This window comes from Pelodiscus sinensis, chromosome 2, assembly GCF_049634645.1.
Source record: "Pelodiscus sinensis isolate JC-2024 chromosome 2, ASM4963464v1, whole genome shotgun sequence".
In the NCBI taxonomy this organism is placed as follows: Eukaryota; Metazoa; Chordata; order Testudines; family Trionychidae; genus Pelodiscus; species Pelodiscus sinensis.
In genome coordinates, this window is record NC_134712.1 from 40794689 (window position 1) to 40803289 (window position 8601).

Genomic DNA, 8601 nt, shown 5'->3' on the forward strand with positions numbered 1-8601 from the left:
AATGGAGCCATGATCCTGACTGGAGTTTATAGGCCCCTGTTCAGTGTAAGTGTTAAATGAAATAAAGCATGGATGCTGTGCTAAAACCTCACTTTTAGCAAAGAGCAATGCAAATAAACTACCACACTTTCATCAGCTTTGACAATGTGTGTTGATTGTTTCACTGTTGCTGGGGAAGTGGCTGGTATTCTGATATTTTATTTGTGCATCAAAGGGAGACAGTTTACTCAGCAGGTGGGTTTATTCAAGAGTTCTCGCTTGGATCATTTTAAGATCACTCTGATTTCTTCTTAGTGTTGTTCCAGCCTCAGTTGATTCTGGGAACAATCCCAAGTTTTAACTGGCTGCCAGATTTAACTGGCTACATTTAATTACATGAAACATGGCCATATAGCCAAAGATGTTTGTTTTATAAGCATTTGAGATACAAAGAAATTGTGCAATACAGTCCTTGAGGTAAATGCCATTTCACCTCAGCAATCCCTGGAAACTAACTGGCATGTTATCAACAATATGTACATACTGAGAATCCCATGAGTAGCCTTTAGCAGACTGAAATGTTGGTGTAGGAGTGACAGTGATTTCAGCAGCTATCCTGGTTCCTGGATGAGCTTTCACTTTAAGAACACTGCTGGATTTTCACAGTTTCTGATTAGAATGATGCTTTTATGAAAATTGTAATGTTGCTGACAGAAGAACGATGAGTGTCTGGTGTTTTCTGTTAGGGTCTCTGCAACCAGCTATTTGAACAGAATTTGAGGCCCTGCTTTCCGGGCGTGTCTTAATTATGGCTGGATGGAGGAGGCTGTGATCAATCCAACCGCAGTATGGTACTCCACCTGAACAGGAAGTGCAAGAGGAGTCAATGGGCAAGCATCTGCAGTTGACACACTGTGGTAAGTAGATCTAAGGATGCTGGCTTCAGCTACATTATTTACATATGTTATTATGGGGGCACTGCTTCAGGCCCCCCATAATTCTCTGGATCACATCCTCCCTCGAAGGAGGGAGTTTCAGCAAGGGGTCAGAGCAGGGGGCTGGAAGGGGTGGAGCAAGGCTTGAGGGAAAGGATGGAGTGGGGGTGGAGCGGAGGCAGGGTCTGTGTGGGGGGTTGCCTGGACACATGGGGGGGTTTGCCCCAGGCCCTGTGCCCCCTCCCCGTGCTGCTGAACCCTACTGGCAGGGTTGCCAATGGGGGCAGCAAGAAGTCGGCTGTTTGCAGGCTAGTACTGGTGGCTAGTTCTTACCAGTGCAGTGCACCAGCCCACTTTCACTTCCAGATATAGACAGAGCAATGGTGGAGTACAAGGAATGAATGAGTCCATGCTGGTCAACACGATAGTCATTTGTCTCAGCCTTGCTTTTAGATCAAATACATTATTCTAGACACAATTTAAAGCAGATTTGCCTGTCAGCATTGGAGGGAGATGCTGTAAGGCAGAGTAAGTCAAGATCACAACCCAGAAGAATTATGGTTAAAGCCAAGGGCCATTGCCTTTCAGATCAACAAGCCATTTTGGGGGAGGGCACAATGATATTCCAAAAGCCTGAAACTGATCACTCCTATAGCAGGAATGAATGGGCTACTACTCCAACCTTTGACCAGTGTCCTTATACCTAAAAACGCCTGCTAGTGTGAAGCACTGTGCTAGGAACACCATCCTTGATTGTGTCAACAACTCCTGACCCACAGGAGTCCCAAAGATGGTTAGTGCCAAAAGTTCATGAGCCCCAGTGTCTCGAGTATCTAATTCTTCATTTTCCTATTCTTGTCTTGCTTTTTATCTGGGAGATGTTCCAGTCTTTTATTCACTAGGATGTGAAAATGTAGGTGCATGAATGCACATGCTTGAGCACCAGTGAAAGTCCACATGACAAAAGATCATTCCCCAGGTTTAAAGAACCTTAAAGTTTACCTCATAAAAATACTTGTAAGAGTGTTCTGTATGTCCTGGAAGTGCCTAAAGATACTTAAAGCTGCCAGCCAGAAAATACCAAAGAAGAGATGCTAAACTTCTGTCTAGTTCAGTATTCCTGATAGGGTCTGTGTCATACTATCTTTGCTGTTGGGGGGTGAGGTGGGAAGGGAGAAGGGCATGAAAGAAGGGAAAGATTTAGCCATTATCCAAGAACTGAAAGCAAGGAGGAAGCTTTGATGTTGTACTTTAGACATTAAATGATATTTTGGTTTTGGTGTCCAAATAGTTAACCCACTCTAAGTCCTGAATTGTTAAGGTTGTGCAGTTGGAGTTTATGACCAAATGGACAGCCACCTCCATAGATTTCTTTTTAGGACTGATAAAGATTAATTTGTTGTGTTAATCTGAAGGTTTGATTTACTTGATGATTTAATTCCAATCCAAAATTGATGCCAAATTGTTGATTGGACAACTGTGTTGTTTAGTCACGTTAATACTTTAGCTTTATTGATTTGTTTTCTTGATTTTATTTTTAATAGTTTTAAATGAAAATTATGGGACTTGATACTGAGCCAGATTCTTTCAATAAACAATGTGGGTCAGAACCATTTGAAAATCAGAGCAGATATTAGCCAATCAACTTAAAAAAGCTTTACCAGCTCCCTAAATTAACCTAGGTTCTCACAAATAACTTTAGTTTATCTTCAGGAAACACAGTGAAACCAGTAAATATCTGGATTTTTATAAATGGGAGAAACTGAAGCAAAGTTGTTACTTTCCCAAGACCACCCAGTGAACCTGATAGAACATGAGTTGGAACAGATAATTTTTTCATCCCCAGCCCTGAGCACAGATTACTATTCTGCTACTGGTCCACTGCCTTTCTTTCTCCGTTAGATATTGTTTGGCTCTCTGTGTTAAGACTCAAAAAATTGTACTGCACCAGGAAATGTAACTGTATCTTTCCAAGGAATGAAGTAGCAAGATATGATGAACCTTTTTTGATCTAGCCATATTCTGCAGGTAAGAGATGAAAACATTTTATCAACTGTCTGAGGTACAAGTTCTTTATTAGTTCTTTTAGAAGTATATTTAGATGTATTAATTAAGGTACATAGTCCTGCTGTGAAATTGTGTTTTCCTATTAATGCTTCAAAGGCCATACTTGAAAATATTCTACAATAAATATGGTATAAAATTTCCTCACTATGGGTCAGTCATTTTCACTGAAGCACAGTATATCCAATTAACCAGGACTCTAGGGCCGTCTCCTAAGTAAGGCTAAACTCGAAATAAGCTACGCAACTTGAGCTATGCTAATTGCATAACAAGTCAGAATAGCTTATTTCGACTTTTTGCGCTGTCGATACATCACTTATTTAGAAATAGAACACTCTTCCCGCAACTTCCCTTACTCCTCAAACAATGAGGCTACGTCTAGACTGGCATGATTTTCCGGAAATGCTTTTAACGGAAAAGTTTTCCGTTAAAAGCATTTGCAGAAAAGAGCGTCTAGATTGGCACGGATGCTTTTCCGCAAAAGCACTTTTTGCGGAAAAGTGTCCAAGCCAATCTAGACGCGCGTTTGCGCAAAAAAGCCCCGATCGCCATTTTCGCGATCGGGGCTTTTTTGTGCAAAACAAATCTGAGCTGTCTACACTGGCCCTTTTGCGCAAAAGCTTTGCACGAAAGGGACTTTTGCCCGAACGGGAGCACCATAGTATTTCTGAAAGAAGCTCTGATTTCTTACATGAGATCGTCAGTGCTCTTGCGGAAATTCAAGCGGCCAGTGTAGAGAGCTGGCAAATTAAAACTTGCCAGTCTAGACACAGCATTGAGGGTTCCAGGAGTTGGAGTAAGAAGCCTGTATTTTCAAATGTACAATTTCAAAATAACAGGCTTGCCATGTAGACGTTATTTTGGAATAACTGACGTTATTCTGAAATAACGCTGCTGTGTAGACCTAGCGTCAGAGAAATGAATATTTAAAAATAGCTTTCAACAGGATTCTCCTATATAAATATCCATTTCTCACCTGTTTTAAAGAACTTATGCCACAGTTCTGCCGACACAATGCTGCCAGCCCAAGAATTAAGAGATTGTGAACTATACATAAACTAAAATATGGGTTTGCTTCCCAGGGTCAATCTGGTCAGTGCATATTCCCTATTCACACCATATAAGAGGTCAACTAAAATATATTATTGTTTCAGATCCCTAATTGGAAAACCTATCCTTTACAGACACCAGTCCACTCTTCCCTACAAAAGTGTGTGGTTGTTTGGCAAATCTATTAAGCAGTTTCAGAAAAACAGCTTTTCAGAATGGCTGTTTGAGCATTTCCAGTGCAACTATTCTTAGGAATATATATTTGCACTAGTGTTTACAGCTCTTTTACTTTCTTTGAACCTCTTTGGAAATAAAAACTTTTCACCAAAATGTTTGTGAATTATCATTAGATACCAGCCAAGTGAACTGGTCAGTTTCATTCTCAAGAAGCAGCAGATACTTGTATACTGTCTTTGCTCAGTTCTAGCAATATGCCAGTAGAGAAAGCAGTTATGACTAGGCAACCTGGCTGGCTTATCTGAGGCAGTCAAAAAGTGTATAAACAAACCAGGGCGCACACTACAGAATACATAACAGCATGGCAAAAATAGGTGGAGTGCTAGTGAGAGTTCCAAGACCAAAACAAATGTATAATTTAGTATACTGAAATTGCTGATTTTTTTCCAGTTACAGACAACATGAGTCAGTGGCACTAACCGCTCCTGATTTAGATTTTTCTTCAATGAAGATCTGTTTAAAAATGACTATTGGGGAGTCCTGCCTCACACAGAGAGTTTGGACCTGATTCTATTAAAGTCATTTTGAGTTTCGCCGTTGACATTAACAGAAGTAGCATTAGGATTGATCATCCAGGGTTCTGTGTGCCTGCTGCAAGGTGCTGAGATGGGCAAATACTGTAAAACATCGACCCACAAATATCAGTGAAAATAAAACCAGTGAATGCAATGTGACAGTATTCACAGCAACCTTTCAGCCATTGTTTGCAGAGACGTGGAGGGCTCCAGTATCTTCCAACTATTATTCCCTATGAACATGTTTGATAAAGAGGCAGCAGTGTGGAGGCAGGTAGAAGCTGGTACATGTGGAAAGCCGGCTTTCAAGATAGTTCCTCACGTGTATCGGCTCACATGAGCTACTCCCTCTCTGGAGATATTTAAGAACAGGTTAGATAGACATCTGTCAGGGATGGTGTAGACGGAGCTTGGTCCCACCTTGAGGGCGGGGGGCTGGACTCGATGACCTCTTGAGATCCCTTCCAATCCTATTATTCTATGATTCTACTTTCCTTCCTACGCTGCTGCCTCTCTATCAGAGGCAGCAGCACCAGGGGAGGCAGGCGGGAACCAATACATGTGGGAAGCCTGCTTTTAAGCCGGTTCTTCTCATGTGCTGGCTCCGTGGAGCTGCTGCCCCCCCCTTTGATTCCTCCCCCTGAGCACTGGCTCCTGCCTGCCCCCCTCCTCCCACACTGCTGCCTCAGAATCCCTGCGGAAAGGGACTGGTGCTGCCCTATGCTGCTGCCTCTGAATCAGGTGACAGAGGGCTCCCCTGGAGTGGGGCCGGGTGCACAAGGCTTGCCGGCTCTGCCCCTGGGAACTATGGAATAATCATGTAACTGCTAAATTTTGATGTGGTTATATGAGAACTCGAATAATTGCTATCTAACATCCCTAACTCATGCTGACTCTTTATTTCTCCTTGAATGCTACCAGTGCTGAAGGGAGAGCCCTCAACATGTTGCTGCATGTGGCATCTACACCTACTTGTTGCCCAACAGTTATGGTAAGGGATTCAGGTTGCACAGACAACTATGAAGGAAGGCATTATGGGCAGAGAGCCATACATAAATTCTCTAGCACTGACTTGTAGTTCTGAATGCTTGAACTTTTTCTGTGTAAATGTCTCTCTGAAAAAAAGCTATTGTTTGTTTTGGCTTCTTTTATTTAGGAGACCCTGCATTAGATCTTCATTTTATACTCACTACTTAAGTGTCCCTGAGGCCAGCAACACCTAGACTACACTATAGGTTATAGATCTAATTATATTATTAGAACTTTAAAATGAATAGTCTTGTGCACCTTAGAGACTAACAAAAATATATATATGGTATCATGAAGTTTTGTGAGCAAAACCCACTTCCTCAGATGAGCTTGAGTGGAGAAGTGGAGTCCACTCACTGAGGAAGTGGGTTTTGCTCTTGAAAGCTCATGATACTATATATATATATTTATTAGTTTCTCAGGGTATGTCTACATAGCAGTGTTATTTTGGAATAACTGACATCTACGCTACAAGCAGTTATTTTGACATAATGTTGAAATAATGTCTAGCTGGAGGACTTATTACTCTGACTCCACATTTTATAAGGAGCAAGGGAAGTTGGAGGAAGAGTTCTCTTCCTCAGATTTCCTGCTGTGTAGACAGAGCCAAAAGCCAAAATAAACTATTTTGACTTAAGCTACGCAATTAACATAGCTCAAGTTGTGTATCTTATTTCGGCTTTAGCCCTGCTGTGTAGATGTGCCCTAAAGTGCCAGAGAATTACTTATTGTTTTTAAAGTTACAGATTAACATGGCTATCCCTCTGAGATTATTGGAAATTGTAAGAGTAAAGATTAGTTGAGGAATAGTTTGTGATTTAAAAAAACAAAAGGTGTGGAGAGGTGCCAAGGTCCAGCAGCTAGACACTAGGCCTATGACTCAATGCATTGGGATGCTATTTCTGGCTCTGCCACTGACCTACTGTGTGACCATGGGCAAACTACTTTACTGCTCTGTGCTTCAGTTTCATCACCCACTTTTTGTTTGCCTTGCTTCAATAAGTCTCTACTCAAAAAGCATGTATTATCTTTTATTATGTGCATGTACCATGCATAGTACAGTGGGCATCCCAGACTCAGTTGGGCCCTGTAGATACTACCACAATACAAAAAATAAATACTAATAAATGACATTTTCAACTAAGTTCCTCAGGGCAGGTACCATCTGTGTTGTGTGTTGGTGCAGAGCCTAGCCCAGTAGGTGCCTGATCCATGGAGCTTCTAGGCAACACCATAATACAAATAGATAATAATAATGTTGCAAATCAAGCTCAGATTGGATCCAGTCACACAGCATCTGGTTTCACTCTATAATACTGCCTGCAAAAGTTACACTCTCAATGCTTGTGATGATGTGAACCCCAATACACACTGCTTGTGTTTTCTAAACAAACAAAAACACAGGAGTGATCAGTTGAAGTCAATGGAAGATTTCAATGAAAGACTATTTCTCCTTTAACTTTGTCACTACACTGGACTTGTAACTATTGCACCGCTACTCTTGAAAAAAAAGCAGTGTCAAAGCCTTTAAAACAAAAGGGACCTGTGTTCTACTAGCATTCAAATGTCAAAACAGCCTTCTATAAATGGCAAAATGTCTTCTACAGTCTTGTGGCTTCTCAGAATTGTTTTTGGGGGGGAGGAGGATACAGTTTTGAGCAGCCACAAGACTGTAGAAGAGTGAGAAGATACCATTTGAAAAAAATATTTTTTTAATGTTTGTTTATACTTAACCTATTTAAAAACTGCAAGAACAGTCATGTCAGTTCTGAAATGGATTAAATATTTCCATCTGACTAAATAAGTTGTCTGCATAGTTGGTCTTTGATTAACTTCAATTAAATTTCAATCCAGAAACAATGCAAACATTGCTTTGGATATTTATTTTACTTTAAAAACACATTTTCTTTCTATTGCTTGCATTATTTTCTGTACACATAAAGGATAAGACAATCTTTCACACAGCAGTGTAAACCTGTAATAACTTCCCGGAAGTCAGCATGGTCCCCCTGATGTAAAACCGACATAGGTGAGATCAAAGTTACTGCCAGATCCTCATGGCCGATGCTCACAATGAACATGAAGATTGTGAGCCGTGACACAAACCAACAGAAAATCACATAAAAATATCTTTTGCTCGTGCTTGCATGCTTTTTAAAAACATGTATTTATTTCCATGAGTTCAAGATGGAAAGTCATTAAGGTTCCAATTCAACAAAGCAGAGACGCTAATACGCATATTCAAGCAAACAGTATTTCCACTGAAGTCAATGGAAATACTATGTGCGTAAATTTACATGTGCTTCAGTGCTCTGCTGCACTGGGCCCTAAACAGCACAAGAGTGAGCCATCCATAGCGTAGAGAGTGTTTTCTGCTTCTAAGACACAGCATAACCAATCCATCACAACAACTAACTTAAAATTCTTCTGATGTTGCAGAGCTGGCTCTCTCCTGCAAAATGAAATTCTCAAATGGGCAAATATTTTTGGGATATGCACTTCACAATGCAAGATAGGTACTCAGATCATCAGAATTTAAAAAGACTGGGCATTCAATTCCACTATTCCTTCTATTAAAATAGACAAGAGAGATATAAAATATTTATTTTCATTTGATCAAAGAGTTCAACAGATAACACTGGTCTACAATTTTTTAGAAGTTGTCTGCTTCAGAGATAAAATGTGCTATTTATTATGTATTTTGATGTGCTGAATTCAAATATGACAATTAAAACAACTGACTGTTTCCAAGATATTTAAGTTTTTACATTTTACGTCTACGTATATTGTGT

General features: G+C 40.5%; 1 long non-coding RNA gene across 2 annotated transcripts; it reads left to right on the forward strand.

Annotated features, from left to right (window-relative positions):
- Window positions 1–455: 455 nt before the first annotated feature.
- LOC112545121 (uncharacterized) lies at window positions 456–6100 on the forward strand. Of its 2 annotated transcripts, none has more exons than XR_003088544.2 (3): window positions 456–896; window positions 2817–2942; window positions 5702–6100. It is a non-coding gene; the product is annotated as an uncharacterized LOC112545121 (long non-coding RNA). The 2 variants fall into 2 exon arrangements; XR_012901318.1 differs by having other exon boundaries at window positions 2890–2942.
- Window positions 6101–8601: the final 2501 nt, after the last annotated feature.